Here is a 16,535-nt window from a genome sequence, read left to right as displayed (position 1 = left end):
CTAACAGTCTTTAATAGCTGTCCCGTGTTGGTGATTCCAGTGGACTGTATCTCTGTGAAAAACACAATTTTGCCTTTTTGTAATTCTATTTGAGCAAGGTGGAAGTTTAATTATCTTTCCAGCCAACCAAATTTCTGCATTCGAGTCTTAACCATATTTAAGTGTTACTGTGGCTTCAAAGAAGCTATTGAATCTGAAGTAGTGGGTTTTGATTGAGTTGACTGTTTTTAAAACTGTTTGGATTTTAATTGTGATGTGGAAGTTATAGTAACAAACATTTGGCTTTATACAGATATTATTTCCACTCTGGTGGATAAGTTCAATAAAGGTCATACCCCCCCCAAAAAAAAATAAAAAATAAAAAAAAAAATAAAGCATATACCCAAAAGGATTGGAAAGAGACCTTCCTATACCTGTACATCCAGGCTCTCATGAGCATCAGCCACAAGAGCCAAAAGTAAAGCAACTCAAGTGGCCACCGATGACAAATGGATAAACAAAAGGTAACTTAGTTTGAGTTTGAAACTTCCCTCAAAGGCCCACGTGTAGAAGGCCTGGTCACCAGCCTATGGCGCTGCCAGGAGGTGGTGGGGCCATTAGGAGGTGGGTCTTGTGGAAGAAATCTAGATCCCTGTGGGGGTGCCCCTGAAGGGAACATTGGGACCCTTGCCCCTTCCTTGTTTTGCTTCCAAGAACTCATGCCAAGACATATTGTGCTGCCACAAACCCAAAGCAATGGGACCAAGGAACCATGGGCTGAAAAGAAATCTTTTTCTTTATTGAATTGTTTTTCTCAGGTATTTTGTCACAGGGACAGAAAGTTGACCAACATAGTGGCATAAACATACCACTACGGAATTTTATTCAGCCTAAAAGGAAAGAAATTCTGACCGTGCCATAACATGAATGAACCCTGAGGACATTATCCTAAGAGAAACACGCCAGTCACACAGGGTGAGTACTGTTTGATTCCTGTTATACAAGGTACCTAGTGTAGTCAAATCCACAGAGACAGAAAAGAGAATGGAGGTTATCAGTCTAGGGCTAGCAGTAGGGCTAGCAGTACAGTGCCAAGGGCTGAAAGCGTGGTGAGGTGGATGAGAAGTTATTTAATAGGAACAGAGTTTTTACTTTGCCAGATGAAGAGTTTCATGGATGGATAGTGGTGATGATGGTGCTATCATGTTTATACGACAACATCAATAAACTTCAAGACACTGACAAAAAAAAAATGGTTAAGATGGTTATATATATTTTACCACAATTTTAAAATATATGTACTAATTTGTCCTGATTTCTATCAGAAAAATAAATATAAAAAGATCCTGGAATTTGAATAACAAGGAAAGGAGTAGCTTATCACCCTAAGGAGGTGGGATAAGGAGCCAAGGATTACTGGCAGAGAAACTGGGAAGTCCAGAGTCTTGCAGCCTCTGCGGGGAGACCCATAAGGAGGAAAGGGACTGGGCTGGCCAGCCAGCGAAGCGTGGAGGCGACTTTGCTGAGAGCGTCGATCTGAGTCGAGGTGATTTGAGTGGGTTGCTACTAGAAACATTAGAAATGATACAGAACCAAAAAAAAAAAAAAAAAAAAAAAACAAGGAGAAATGAAAAGAACTTGGTGGGGCAGGGAAAGAGGGACCAAGTCTGTAGTCTAAAATGAAAGTCTAGGAATGCATCCATAGCAACAAACACTGGAGGAAAGCTAAAAGGAGAAGGCCAGAGGAGGCTAAGAAAAAGATGAGAGGGTTTGGGCTCCTCATCTGCAAGCAGCTTGGGAAGTTAAAGAATTCAGGCAGCACCAAGCAATGGCCTTTGTCTCCACAGTCCTAGGACCTTAGACGCGTCACCTGAATTCTATGGACCTCCATTTCTTCACCTACTGAGCCAACAGACACGAACAAAGCAAGAAGAAACTTTAGGCTTTAGGGGCTCCCAAGCCTCTCAAATTTCTTTTCCAGAATAATATGTGTATATTTTCCTGGGGAAACACTTAAAAATTGTACCAAAAATTTGAGGCTGTTCACATCCCCAGAGTGGTTGGGAACCAGTGGAAAAAGATATGCGCTAGGTTCACTCTCATTCAGCCAGAAAATCTTAAGATTCCAAAAAATCTTGGATTAAATTCCAATAAATCTTTGGGCTCCAAATAAATCCAGATATTTATTCCTGCCTTGCCTGCCACACAGATATTATAAAAATGTAACAAAATAATGACATGCTTTGAAATGTTAAGATTATGTCTCCTGTGTAAGTGAATATTCTTGCTGTGGTTGCTTAAAAGAAAGCAAGAGAAATGTTGGAGCAGGCCTCTAGGAGGAAGGAAGAAACCAGCCTCTTTTTCCAGAGCAAAGGAAGCATCATGATAAGGGGGCAGATCTGCTCCGGGACAGCCCTTAGCTTTCCTCATTTGGTTAGAAATGGAGAGGCCTTATCTTCCCTAGTGGAGAGCAATCCAACTCTAAAAGACAAGTAAACACAACCTCCTGAGGAGGTACAGCCAGGACAGAGGGAAGCGTCTCTTGTGTAAGTAGTTCTCATTCTGCATCTGGCTTTGCTTTGGCCCTGGGAATGCTCAACTGTGTGACAGAGGAAAATGAGCTTGAGGATCCATCAGGGGAAACAGCGCAGGCAGAGGACAATATTTGGCGACCAGAGAGCAAGGCTCGGACTGAAGTCCTGCATAATGACTAGGCCAAAATCAGCAGGGCAAAGGGAACATCCCCTCTGCTCAGCACCCACCTGGCCAGAGGGAGTCAGCCAGAGGCAGAGGGAGGACAAAAGTTTGGCGCCAGCTCGGTCGGTGTAGGAAACGGCCTTAGAACGGAGCAGTGTTGGCCTACACAGAGATGGAGATCATCTCTTTTGATCTCATTTCCTATCTGAGGACATGGCTGGGCAGGCAAATAGGGAGTCTCTTCAGGGAATCTAGGGCCGGAAGCCATGACAGGAACTCCCTTCACTCATTCCTTAGCATGGGGATCGAATATGAACAACAAATCCAGTTCTCTGACCTGATGGAGTCTGCAGTCTAATGAGGGGCCAGACCACCCACCGACTGGAAGATTCACTACAATCCTGCAGCTGTCTAGGCAGAGCCATAGTTCTCTCCACAGAAGGTATCCTATGCCTCCTTCCTTTGGGGCAGCTATATTCAGATAAGGGGGGAAGGGTAGGCTTGGCCACTTTTACCCAATACCGAACTGAATAGAAAAAAATTGGGGTATTTAGTCCAAGGCGAGCCAAAGGTCCTCCACAGCTCTGGTAAGATGTCTGCACCGGGTCATCAGAGGGAGCCTTGGTGTGCCCAGCACCATCAGGAGCACTGGTCCCCTCAGGCAGGCTGGCCACAGCCCTCTCCACATGGCGCTGTGGCACATGCCATTCATTATTTCCTAACTCGCCTCCCAGAGCTGGTCCTGAATATTGTTTCATAAATAACTTAACAGGGCTCCAGCTTGTTTAGCTGAGGTTAGGCAGATGTGCACAGCGCTGACTGATTAGGAGGGAATTTTGCCCCTCTGAGTAGTGCTGAGAGGAAGATTCTCTGCGGAGGGGTGGCTCAGTGGAGAAGGCAACCACATGGCTGGTGTCCCCACCTGGATCCCTGGATCACAGCAGGATGCTGAAAGAGCATTTGTTTCCAATTGTTCTTAGCCACTAATTTGGCTCCAGGGTATAACACCAATCTGAGAACAAACGGAGTAGGAAAACTGTGCCTTTCTTAAGGAGCCGAGTATCACCATCCACCAGGGAGGGGCCAGGAGGTTTTCAGAGTCTAGAGTTCACAGCCCAGGTCCTTGGCCTCCCCCACAAAGGTAGGCAGCAGGGCTGACAGCTCCGCTTTCCAGCTCTCCAGCCCTGGAGCTGCCCTGGCTGCAGTGCCATCTGCCAAGGCTCGAGCCTTGCCTGCTCATGGCTCCTTCGAGGTGCCTCCAGCAGAGGACAGATTATTCTGATCGCAGGTAGATAAAATGGGGTCCCTCGCTGGCAGTAAATACCCAGAACAATTCCTCTCCTACACAGCTGACAGTCTCTACCTGGCATCTGCCAGCAAGAGAGTTTGCAGGTGTCAGGGGCTGGTGCAGGCGATCGTGGCCAGGCATGGAAGCAACTATGAAGACCCTCAACAGGCAGGACAAGGCCGGAGTCACTCTGTCAGGCTACAATCAGGTCAGCTTGAGGCGCGCAGCCTCCAGGGGCAAAGGGGGAAAGCTGGTGAGCCGGGCTGCCCGAAGCCACTTGCTCAACACAGATGTGCGAGACTGCCTGCCGGTGTACCAGGGGCCCTTCTTGTGGTTAAATTGTCTGGTGTGGCTTAAAATAACTAAGCCAGAGAACTTTCAGCATGGCCCTCTTGAAAGTGGACCAGCAGACAGAACCAGCTCTCACAGCTTTCACTCACAACCTGCCAGCAGATGCGTCATGGGATCTGTGACAAAAAATGCCTCTTTGCAGGACTGTGATTTGGCTACTCAGCAACCTCATCCATCTAACATACGACAAAAGGACTGGAGAGGGAACAATTTCTAGAAACCCGTGAGTTGTGAAAATACGCATTGCAAAGTCTCTGCCCTGGAGTTTATGAACCTTATTCAGAAGGGCTCTCTAGGCCTTGTTTAGGGCTTCTTTGCTCTTTTGTTACGTTTCTGACAGGTTATGCTGTCCACTATGTTTTGACCTCAGTGGATTAGAAGACATAAAGAAGATAGGCCTTCCCCAAAATACAAACTGAGGGTGGCCTAAGGGTTGGCCAAGGAGAGATCTAGGGGGTCACCCAGGGGACCACCCAATAAGCCTCAGTCATGCTCAGGACAACTGGCCTAAGAAGACATGGATGTCCACTATTTATAAGGTGCAAAACACCCTTGGAGTATCTTTTTTTTTTTTTTTATATCAGTTATTTAGTTAGGTTCTTTTTTGTTTGTTTGTTTTTGGCAGAACCAGGGATTGAACTCAGGCCCTTGCACTTGCCAGGGAAGTGCTTATTCCACTGAGCCATCTCCCTGGCCTCTTAATTAGGTTCTTAATAAGAAATTTGGAACACTAATTTATGAGAATAAATTCCAAATTTGTCAGAGCAAAAATGGATCACAGGTAGCCCTGGAGCTGAGGAACAGTTTTGATTTTTGGTAAAATATGTGAGTCTATCGCTTTCTGATCCACCTTGTGCTGCTCTGAAATCTGGCATCATTCTTTCTCAGTGTTGAAGTTCTCGCCCTTCTGGTGTCTGGGCTTCTGAAGCAGCTTCTTCTTGCGGTAAGTATCAGTGAGGTGTTTGGGGATTTTCACTTTGCTGAATATCAATTTTTGTGGTGGTGGCAATGACAAATTTCTGGCGTGTTTTTTGTAGAGGAACAACATGATTAAGGCTAAGATACCCAGTCACAAATATGGAAGTCACTGGCCAACTGCTTCAGGAAGACCACTCTCTTGCCTCTGTGATGCTTTGTGAGAGTGGTCAAGATGGTGCCAGGAGTGGTGCTAGCTGGAAGTTTCCTCCCACGCTGACTGAAGGGTTTCTTGCCGTGGCTCAAGAGCTTTCAGGGCACATCTTCAGCAGGGGAGAATCTAGGCATTTAGTGAAGTTTAACCACCCAGGTACCACCATTCTTGTCACCACTGACTGGTTTTCTGATAGTAGCAAGAACCTTGTCCTTTTCCTTCTCAACCTTTCATTTAGCAGCTGTGTACTTTCTCTTGCACAAAGCCTTTCTGCAATACATAGCAGATCAGGACTATCTACAAATTCCTCTAACTAGGACAAGATTTCGGCAACAGTGGGGCTGCCCCCTCTTGGACATTTTTGCCTTCAGTCTTCTTGGCTTCACATTTCTTCTCTTTAGTATCTGGCTTCTCAGGTTTTTCACCTATTGTCTTGCAAGATGGGAAAAAGAGCTTCTTGGAGTATTTTAAGAATAACCCTGTAGCAAGGGCCTGAGTTCAATCCCCGGTTCCGCCAAAAAAAAAAAAAAAAAAAAAAAAAAGAATAACCCTGTAACTGTCTGGAAAACCCTAAGCAAATCTCCTTGATGGTTCTTGGTTGCTCATGCCTCTTCTAGGCTAGCTTGCTTGTTCAGAAGTTACTTGCATTCATTCCCAGTTGGGTTTTTCATTCATTCACTCAATAGGCACTGAGGTCTATGAAAGCTCTGTCACCCCAACAAGGCAGGAAACAAGGAAGGCATAGATGTCGTTTGTGTAACACACACGCACACACGTGCATACACACACACACACACACACACACACACACACACACCAGGAGCACCAACTACATATGAAGCGCTGACAGATGTGTTTTACAGATGTTAGAAAAGCCATCTGGGAAGAGGAGAGCTGAGCTAGTCAGTCTGTCCTCTAACCAGGCACTGGGTACTTAGGTGACAATTCTGTGAGGCAGTGCTATAATAATTCAGAATAAAACTAAAAATGTCACATTACTAAAAACTTCAAGCTGCTCCATCCCTGAGAAAAACACAAAAAACAAGATAGTCTTATTGTGAAAAATGTAGACAAGATCTCCTAGTACATGTTATAAAGAAAGATAAAAAGAATAGTGAGTGGTTAAAAATTCTAGCAAAGAGGAATTAAGAAGGCACTATGGCTTGATGTCCCCAAAAGTTTCACATCCTCATAGATAGGGCTTTGGGGAGTGACTGGAACGTGGATGTACGATATTGGGTTGTGTGTATGATGCCAGATTCATCCACTGATTGGTTTTTCTAAGTTTGGATGGTGGATTTACTGAACAGAGAAGACCTGCCCTGGGTGTGTGGGGCACCAACCAATAGGTTTGTATCCTGCATGGAATTAAAAGGGAAAGAAAAGGGCCAGGGAGATAGCTCAGTAGAAAAAGCACTTGCCTGGCAAGCGCAAGGGCCTGAGTTCAATCCCTGGTTCTGCCAAAATAAATAAATAAATAAATAAATAAACAAACAAACAATAAAAGGAAAGAAGAAGGAAGTTTCATTGCTTCCCTTCCATCTGCCATGTCATGAACTGCTTCTCCTCTACCAGGCTGCCCTGCTTTGGATCCAGCCAACTAAGGACTGCTACCTCTACTATAAACTATGAGCTAAATGAACCTTTCCTCCTTGAACTTTGGGTGTCGGTATTTTGTTTCAGCATCAAGAAAGTAACTAAGACAGAAGAATAAGAAGCCCAGGGCTGATGAGTCCCTGAGGGCCCCGCTTCCTCACCAGCATGTGGACGGTTGGGGCCTGTTGGGGCGATCCAGGTCTGAAATGCTGTGGCTCCCAAGTCAGCTGGGTTCTGAGTTTCACTCAAAGGCCCCATTTTTGAAAGGCAGGATTTTGATCAACTACCCCAAGTCATATATCTGTTTCATTCATCCCCTTGCTTGGTCTCTGGCCCAGATCTTCACCCAAGAGGCAGCAATGACTCCTCATCCCCTTCCCAGTCCCTCAGATGAGGCCTGAGAGCTGGCGCTAGCCTCCTCTGTGGACAGGAAGTTTATACAAGGCTTACAGGAGATGGTGGGGGAGGGGTTTTGATTCTGGCAATCTGTCCTGAAGAATGCAGGTTAATAATTTATAGATGCATTTTTTTAAAAGCCTTTGGAAACAAATTGCATACAAATTGTGCGACAGTCAAAGGAAATGTGCCAATGTTGCTCAGTGAAGCATAATAAATATATGCAGCCCATAATAATAAGTTACTTAAGCTCAGGGCACTAAATGATTTATTAATTGTCTTCTAATCCTTTCCAGCTACAACTAAAACCAAGACTGTGGCTGTATTTCATGTATCAGCTCAAAATGCCTCCAGCATCCAGCAGTGAAGCTGCTCTTAGCAGTCCAGTCATTTTTATCCTGGTCCCCAACTCTGTGGATGGCTCTGGAGCAGGGCAAGAAGCTGAGGGGACTGGTGTTCTCATCAAGAGAGGCAGGGATGTCAAACACACGTCCCTTCGCACTGACTTGTCACAGGAGTACCACAGCCACATGGCCAGGTTACCTCATGCGCCTCTCACCTTTCCCTTCTCGTCTGCCTCTCCCACTATCGTCAGGGCCAGGGTGCCCTTGGGAGGACACGAAGCCTGGAAGAGCATGGAGCATCATCTCCTGGGCTGCTCCGGGACCCAGCTCAGAGCCTGAGTCCTCTCCAGCAGCAAATGGTGAACCCAAGAGAACAGAACAGAGCACCATGTCCCGCTTGCTGTCTAGGACACGCTGACCCACAGGGGAATGTGGATTCCTGCTGTCCTGCTGCTGGCCTCTGCAATGCAAGCTGCGGACACTCTTAGGGCTTCTGTTCCCTGGAAGGCCTGGTGCTCAGGCACCTGTCTAGAGCCACCTGAAGACTCAGCACCTGGCTTGGGATTCAGACCTGGGGGGCTCTGCTGCTGGAGGGAACACTACCAGCAAACCATGAACCTCTGTCCTGCAGTGGGTCAGAATTTAGCAAAATGTGAAACTTTGCAGGAATCGTCTCTTTCTTTCGGTATCTAGAAATATAGGGGAACAGGAAATAGGACAAGGTTGGTCCCTGAAATGGAGGACCTGGAGAACTGCAGAGACCAGTGAGGAGGAGATTCTCAGGGCTGATTATGCTGTAATGGGAGGTGGTCTCCTTTCTCCCAGCATGCTTCTCGCTGGTCGTCCCACCTCACAATGGGGCAGCCACCTCCAGAAGCCCTTCCACCTCCACGCTCGCTCACCCCTATACCCAATCCATGGGGATTTTGTTCCCAAAAACATTCTCCAAATCCATCCCCTTCCACCTGCATAGCCACTATGTAATTTTGAGCCTAGAAACAGAAAATCAGCAGCTAACGGCAGATGTGGCATTAGCCATATTTTTTTATTTTGCAACTTTTTAAAAAAAAGTGATGTGAAGCCTGGTTCAAAAATCACAAAATATAAAAATATAGACACTGAAATGTCTCCCTCCCATTTCTGTCCCCCACCTGTCTGAGTAAACATAAATATACGTTCTTGTTTTCTCTCTTTTTAGGTACACTTTTTGGCATTCTATAAACTATGAGCTAAATGAACCTTTCCTCCCTTGAACTTTGGGTGTCGGTATTTTGTTTCAGCATCAAGAAAGTAACTAAGACAGAAGAATAAGAAGCCCATGGCTGACGAGTCCCTGAGGGCCCCCCTTCCTCACCAGCACGTGGATGGTTGGGGCCTGTTGGGGCGATCCAGGTCTGAAATTCTGTGGCTCCCAAGTCAGCTGGGTTCTGAGTTTCACTCAAAGGCCCCATTTTTGAAAGGCAGGATTTTGATCCACAGTTGCTCTCTAGGCACCCGTCAACTACCCCTTTACACAAAACATATTTTCTGAGATCTTTTCATACCACAGAGCTTCATTCCTCTTACTAAATGCATTTGTTTGTTTGTTTATCTATTTGTTACAAGATCTCACTATGCAGCTTGGATTTGTAGTGATCTTCCTGTTTTCAGCCTCCCCAACTCTGGGATTACAGGTGGGTGCCACCATGCCCGGTCTTGGTGGCCAGCTCAGCATAACCAGAGGCAGGGCCAGCATGGCACATGTTGCTGGGGATCAAACCCAGGTCCCTGCACTTGTCTACACAGGTGCTTAGTCCACTGAGCTATCTCATCAGCCCCTTAAATGCATATTATTTCATTTCAGGATATTCAATAATTTAGCTAACTGCCCTCAATGAACGAACATTGATGGTCTTTCCAAGAGTTTGCTATTACAAATAATGTTGTAAAGAATATACTTCTACATATGTTGTTTCATAGATAACACAAGTGTATCTTTAGGATCAATTCCCCAGTATGAAATAGTTATGTCAAAAGGTACATGGCTTATCATTCAGATAAGCATGGCCAGTTGCCCTATAAAGGGTTATAATGATTCACACTAGGAGACGGGCTATTTTCCAAGGGCATTATTAAGAGTGTGAAAACGTCTTAAATTCTTACCCATTTAAAAAGTAAGTGAATTTGAAATGCAGTGAGATAGTGAGGTTAAGATTGATAGCCTAAATCATTTGATAAAAACAATAAGCTTTTCTTCTGGATGGGTAACAACCTAAGTTTGCAGACCAAAATTAGAGAAAAAGGAGGGCTACAAGGAAAGCCAACTTTTTGGCCCTAGCCTTCTAAGGTCAATTAAGACTCAGGACATATGAGAACTTGTACTGTAACGTCATGTACCTCGGTAGTGTCCCAAATTTTCTGACCAAGAAGATTATGGGGCCAAAGAGGAAAGTGATCGATGACATAGAGTGGGCCTAAGGAGAGTCACATGGGGAGAAGACACTCTCTCAGGCTTTCACAGAGAGCACATTGGCCAAGCAATGGCCGTGACTCATCCACATGGCTGCACTGATAAAGGTTCTACAATCTGAGGTACAGGATCTCAGGACAAATCCTGAGGGCATTTCATTGACCTTCTCAGACCAAAAAGCTACAACTCTTGTTGCATAGGTCCTGCTTTACCTTGGTCTTAACCATCCAGTAGAAAAGTATGAAGACGAAATATAAGAAATAAAGCCATGCTGTTAAGTTAAGCTGTGGGGGACTCAGGTCAATAATTTCTGACATTGCCAGTTAAACAGAAGACCCAATGCTATTATGGGCTACTGGACTCTTTTAGAATATTTCGCTGAGTTTACACACCCATAATATTCAATAACGGAACTTAGGAAAAATGGGGTACACCGATGAATGTCCCTTCTGTATCTGTGTATTCAAAGTGGTTGGGGTATATATATAGTTGCATTGTCTTAATGAATAGAATGATTTGTTCTAATGGTGTTTGTAAATAGGATCACAAGTCCGCATCTTGTACAGCAATTAACCACTAAGAAGAATATATGCAGTGTATTATTTGTTGAAACTGTACTTCCGATTTGATTTGAAACTGTCTCATTGCTATCTGTTTATCAATAAAACTGTAGAAAAAAAAATTAAAAAAAATAAAAAGTAAGTGAATAATGGTATCTCAGGATAATTTTAATTTGTATTTCTCTTATAATTGTATGAAGCTTGACTATCCTTTCATATGTCAAGAGCCACTTGTCTTTTCTTTTCCGGGAAGAGTTTGCTCATATCCTCAAACTGTTTTTCCTACAGGGTTGTATTTCCATTGTTGATTTTGAGGAGTTCTTTGTATGTTAGGGAGAATAAACCTGTGATAAGAGTTATCTTTTTCCAGCTTCTGACTTGTCTTCACATTGTTTATAATTGTTTGCCAGTGCTTTTCACAATTTCCAGTTGGAACACCAACAGGCGGATGGCAAATCCTTTCCCATTTGCCTCAGCCTCCACAACACCCCACAGTTTCGCAGCTGACTTGATTTACTCTTTTTCATTGTTGGCCTGGATAGTAGTGTGAAGGTTGGCACTGCTGTCATCATCTTGTGACCCTGAGGAAAGTTTATCTGAAAACAGTTCACATTCAGAGGAGGACAGAGAAGGACCTGGGTGTTCGCTGGCGTCACTGAGTGCCTGAGCAGCCCCTGCCCTACAACCAAGCCTGAGACAGAGCTGCTCCTGAACTTTGCAGTACACAACAAAATTAATTCCTTACTGTTTAAGCCATTTGGAGCCGGATTTCATATTACTGGCAGTCAAAAGCATTCTAACAGATACACACCTCAAATGCGTTTCTTGTAAAGGTCTGGTCCCCTTTAATCCATGACTATTGCGGCTTTAAAATAACAATATTTTAAAATACAAGCCTGTGGGTGTCAACCTCTAATTTAAACATTCACTAGTTCCTCATCAAAATATAACCCAAGTGTGTTCGCACTCACCTGGTCCCTGCTCACACCTCCAAGCTGTTGCTCATGCTGTCCCCTCCCTGGGAACCAGACAGCCTGCTTGGCCAACACCTCCTGCAAAGAATGTCAGACGCTGCCAGGCCCCGCCCATCTCGGGGTGGAGCTCATCTCTCCAGCTGGTTGAATCTTAATGTGTGTATGTCTCTCTACTGGGCTGAGCCCTTACCCACTGCCTTCCCCACGGGCTCCTAAAGGCAGGGACAAGGTCCTGCCTGCTCCTTAATCCCTACAACCCGGTCCAGCAGTATCTGCACATCTGAATGGAACTCCTCGTTCTCATCCCATTTGCCCCCTAAAATTCCGCCTCAGGTCTCCTGCCGCTCAGCTCCTCAAAACCAACGCCTTTCCACTCAAATCCATGTCACTTTAGAAAGAAAGTAAAAGAAAGCCTCCATCCAAATGTGTGTGCTCTAAGAGGAGAAACAGACAAAGCAGCACCATCTGCCTAAGCATGGTCCTGTAGCTAGGATCACGAGTGCCCCCATGGCCCACGTGGTAAAGACTTACTTCCCAGAGGGGAGGTGGTGGAGCCTTTAAGAGTTGAGGCCTGGTGGGAGGTGATCTGGTTGCTGGGCATGTGCCCATGAAGGACATAGGGGGACCCCTGTCCTCTGTTACTTCCTGGCCAAGAAGAGAGCAGCTTTGCTCCTTCGGTGCAGCTACCACGACATGCTGTCTCACCACCAGCCTAAAAGCAAGCGTCGCCCATCTCTGGACTGCATCCTCCAAAACTGTGAGCCGAAAGAAAGCTTTTCTCTTTATAAGTTGGTTATCTTAGGTGTTGTAATAGCAGTAGAAAGCTACACATGAGCTCAAGCCAGTGTCCCAGATGCTGTAGAAAAATGATCTAGTGCAACAGAAAATTGAGGCAAGGGGCTGGTTGCCCGGGCACCTACTAGCTGTGTCAACACAGACAAATTACTTAACCCCTCTGTACCTCAGCTTTCTTACAGATGAGGGACTGGGGAGACGAGTTGTGTGTAATTACCTCACAGAAAGCTACCATGAGAGCTATTGTATTTTGCCCGTTGGGGTCAAAATCAGCTGCTTAGAAAAAAATGAAGGCAAGTCCATGCAAAGCTGACTCCAAACCCTCACTAGGATGGGCCTCTTTCCTAGCAATGTGAGGACTACGCAGCAGAAATATATTTAGAGTGGGCGACCAAGCAGAGGAGCAAGCTGACACTAATGACACCGCTGCGTGTCAGCCTGTGCTGGGTGGTTTACACGTGTTGCCACATACGCTACTCGCACCTACACTGCAAGGAGGTATCTGCAGGCAGATCGGATAGGCAAGTAAGGTTTAGCGCACTTGGGTAACTGTCTGAAGTGTCTGGGGCCAGAAACTGGTCATGTGGAGGAGCCAGGATCTGCACCCAGGTCTGTCTCTTGGCTGAGTTCTGCTGTCCTGTTTCATGTGGCCTAGAAACTACATGGATACAGAGCTGGCCAGGCAAAGCCAGGACTTGTGCTCACTGCTGGTTCAGGACAAGGTGACCAGGGAGGCTGGGGGAAGACAAGCACCAGGGATAGAAAAGGGCAAAGGTGGTCTGAGGAGAAAAGCTAAAGGGTTTCTCTTGGGGTTAGTGGTGTAGTTTAATGGTGGAGCATGCGCTTTGCATCCGTGATGTCCTGGGTTAATCCTCAGGCCTAAAAAAATGGAAGGAAGGAAGAAAAAAGAATGAAAAGGAAAGGAAATAAAGGAGAAGGGGAAATTTTCTTTCCTATCACCAGTGTCTGTCTGAAGGTGCATAGGTGCACAAGCCTGTGTGTGTGGCCCCGTGGCCATGCGTGTCTGCATTTGACTTTGTACATGTGTGTGCCTATTGTATTTGTATGTGTGTGGCTCTGTGTCCATGTGCATGAGTGTGGCTCTGTGTAGGACAAATGTGCACATTGAAAGGAGGAGTGAGGAGAACTAGTGCAGACCGGCCTCCTGCCTCCTTCACGCCCTTGTGCTGCCTGACCAGCCCAGCCTGCACACGCCCCACATGAGCTCTGCATGTGGGCAGTGGTGGGAGACCTCACCTATTAACTCGCCTCCAACAATGCCCTGGGTGTAGGCAGTTCAGGCTAGCCATGTCACACCAGTGGCATCGCTTTTGTTATGGGCCTGTGACTGACCCAGAATGATGGCCGAAGAGAGTACAGGAAAAAAGGGAGGGAGGAGGGTACTTCACTAATTCCGACAGCCTTCCCTGGACAGGGCTTCTGGGTCCAGCAGCACTCTGGCCTCTCTGGGAGGAGCAAGCTGTGGGAGAAGCTCTCTGCCCTTGCATCAGTTCCCACTGACACCTGAGTACTGAGGAATGAACACAATCTCTGGGAGAAGGGAAGTGACAGCAGTCTGGGTAACCCAGCCAGGAAAGGATGTAGGCAGACACTCAGGAGAAAGCTCAGTGCCCAGCCTTGCCGCCTCCCATCCCGGCCTCTCAGGCCCCTTCCACCACCAGGACTGCTCTTGACTTGATCTCTCCCCCACCCTGTGGAGGATTGGCCCATCTTACACCACCTGTGGGAAGAGACACAGCATCAATCTGAGGAGCAGCTCTTGACTAAAGTCCTACAGCCTGTCAGAAGCAGGTGGGCTGAAGCCGCAGCTCAGCCTTCTCTTCCCAGCTCTGCCCTCTTCTTGGCCACCCACTGCTCCAGGTCCTCTGAGCTCTGTTAAACAACAGTCAGAATCAAAGGTTTTTCTCCCCAAGTGGGATAAATGGAGACAATTTTTGGGACCTGGATCCAAAACCAAATTCTTACTCCTTCCCTGGACTGAAGAGAGAAAAATATTCTCTTACTTATTTAACACAAAAACAACTCTGCAGCTGGGGAAAGCCTCCTTTTCTGCATTCTTTAAACCTTGTTTGAACGCAGTGTCCCCAAATCAGTCCGGAGGGAGGCAACACAGTTGGCCCATTCAGGTTAGTAGCAAAGACTGACCTGAAAAGTCCTGTTTAAGCTTCTTTGGAGTTAGTAAAACAAGATGCAAAAACTAAACCATGGCACGCGGTATGTACCACCCAACCCTGGAAAGGGGAAAACAAAATTAGCAGGCAAGGTTCTCGGGGCTTTATGATTCCTTGAAGATCCTTTGTCTCCACGCTCCAGCTTCCATCCACTACAGGGTAGAGGGAAATAGTGGTCCTCTTGGTGGGCCCCATGTTTCTGGCTGGATAACGTAAGCAAGTTATGTCCATTTCTCAGGTGAGAAAAGGAAGGCTCAAGGGGATGTCAACACCAGCTGAGTCCCGCAGAAGAGACACCACCTAAGCAGGGCGCAGCTCACAGTTCTTTGTATGGCCCCCAGCTTTTCCTTTGCTTTGTGTAGCCTTGATTAGAAAACCAGTGATTACTGCACTGCCTCCCAAATCCGGCTTCCTGGAGGGAGAAAAACAGTCCTCGTGGTGGAGCTGATATTTGGACAGTCTGAGGGTCGGCTCACTCCTCCGGAAGACAGGGCCTTCCCCTCCCAGAACCAAGCAACTGCCAAAACAAGAGGAGAAGGCTTCCAACAAAAGTTTGTTTTCATGGAGATTTTATTTCCTTTACGAGGCTCTCCCACCACAGATTTCTTTTTGTTGGAGCTTGCATTCAGAAGTCACTAGACACAGAGCCCCTGACTCTGGGCCCTGAGGGAATCTCCTGCCTTTATCTCTCTTTCCAGGCCCACAGGCTGCCTGCTACCCCCCTCAAAAGGCCCTTTGAGCCTCGGTGGAGAGAGAGGACCCTAGAAGGGGACAGAAGCTTTGGGGGGGCTGAACCACCTTCCACATCAAGGTGGGGAGGAGAAAGAATGTGGTGAGGAGGGGGGAGGGGCAAGGGAGGGAAGATTCCAAGTCTGAGTGTAGGGGGGCACAGGCCTACCCACAAGCCAGCCATCCATTGAGCCATCGGGTGGGGCTTTGGTCCTGGAAGAGAGGACACCCACTAGGGGCTCAGACAGCAGGGGTCGTTTTCCAAGGCTGTTTCCGAGGAGAGGAGCGTGGCTCAACATGCACAGAGGTGGGGCCAGCCCACACAGAACTTAAGGAAGGTAAAGCCTGTGTGTGTCTGACAGACAAGTTTGTTAGCCTTTTCAGGACTAGCTGCTCCCCCAGTACACAGTTCAGAGAGGTTACTTTGGCTTGGCAAACAACACTGATTTGAGCTTTGTGAATAGCCCTTCCTGATAGGTTCATTGGAGGAGGGAGACCAAGAGGGAGTCAGACTACTCTGGAGCACACCATCTACAGTAAGACTGCAGAGGTTCAGGGCGTTGGTGGCCCTGAGGGGGCAGCACATGGAGGCCACTCAGATGGGACCCCAGCTTCTCCTGGAAGCCACCCCCTAGGAACTGAATTCTGATGCAGTGTGGCACCACGTGGACACTGGTACCAGGCAGAGCTGGGCTTGATTCTCCATCCTACAACCCAGGCCAAGGGACCTGGGCTCTTTGGGCCTCGTTCTGGTCATCTTGTATGAATGGGGATAACAATATCCCCAGGGTGGTACAACGAAGTAACACAACAGCTACAAAATGCCAAGAATGTGTGTTCTTCTCCCTGGACAGGCCATCCCCTGCCCCTCCCCCGCACTCCTCCTGCTGCAAGGTCTGAGGCTGAGTGGGCACAATCAGTCCCGTCTCTGTGTTGCCACACAGATGGTTCCAGACTTCTTCCTTGTAGTGTAGCATCTCACCTTTCCTCAGGGTTGATGTAGCAAAGTAGGAAGGCAAATACCCATATTTGAGAGCTTAACTTTATTGTGAGGAG

At 46.8% G+C, this 16,535-nt stretch overlaps 1 protein-coding gene across 1 annotated transcript in view; it reads right to left on the bottom strand.

Moving 5' to 3' along the window:
• The window catches only part of Pknox2 (PBX/knotted 1 homeobox 2), a 264,725-nt gene that overhangs the window by 203,148 nt on the left and 45,042 nt on the right, over nucleotides 1-16,535 (bottom strand). The gene's annotated exons all lie outside the window — the stretch shown is intronic.

Source organism: Octodon degus, unplaced genomic scaffold (assembly GCF_000260255.1).
Source record: "Octodon degus isolate 3935 unplaced genomic scaffold, OctDeg1.0 scaffold00136, whole genome shotgun sequence".
NCBI classification, from domain to species: domain Eukaryota; kingdom Metazoa; phylum Chordata; class Mammalia; order Rodentia; family Octodontidae; genus Octodon; species Octodon degus.
This window is presented reverse-complemented; position numbering and strand designations above follow the sequence as displayed.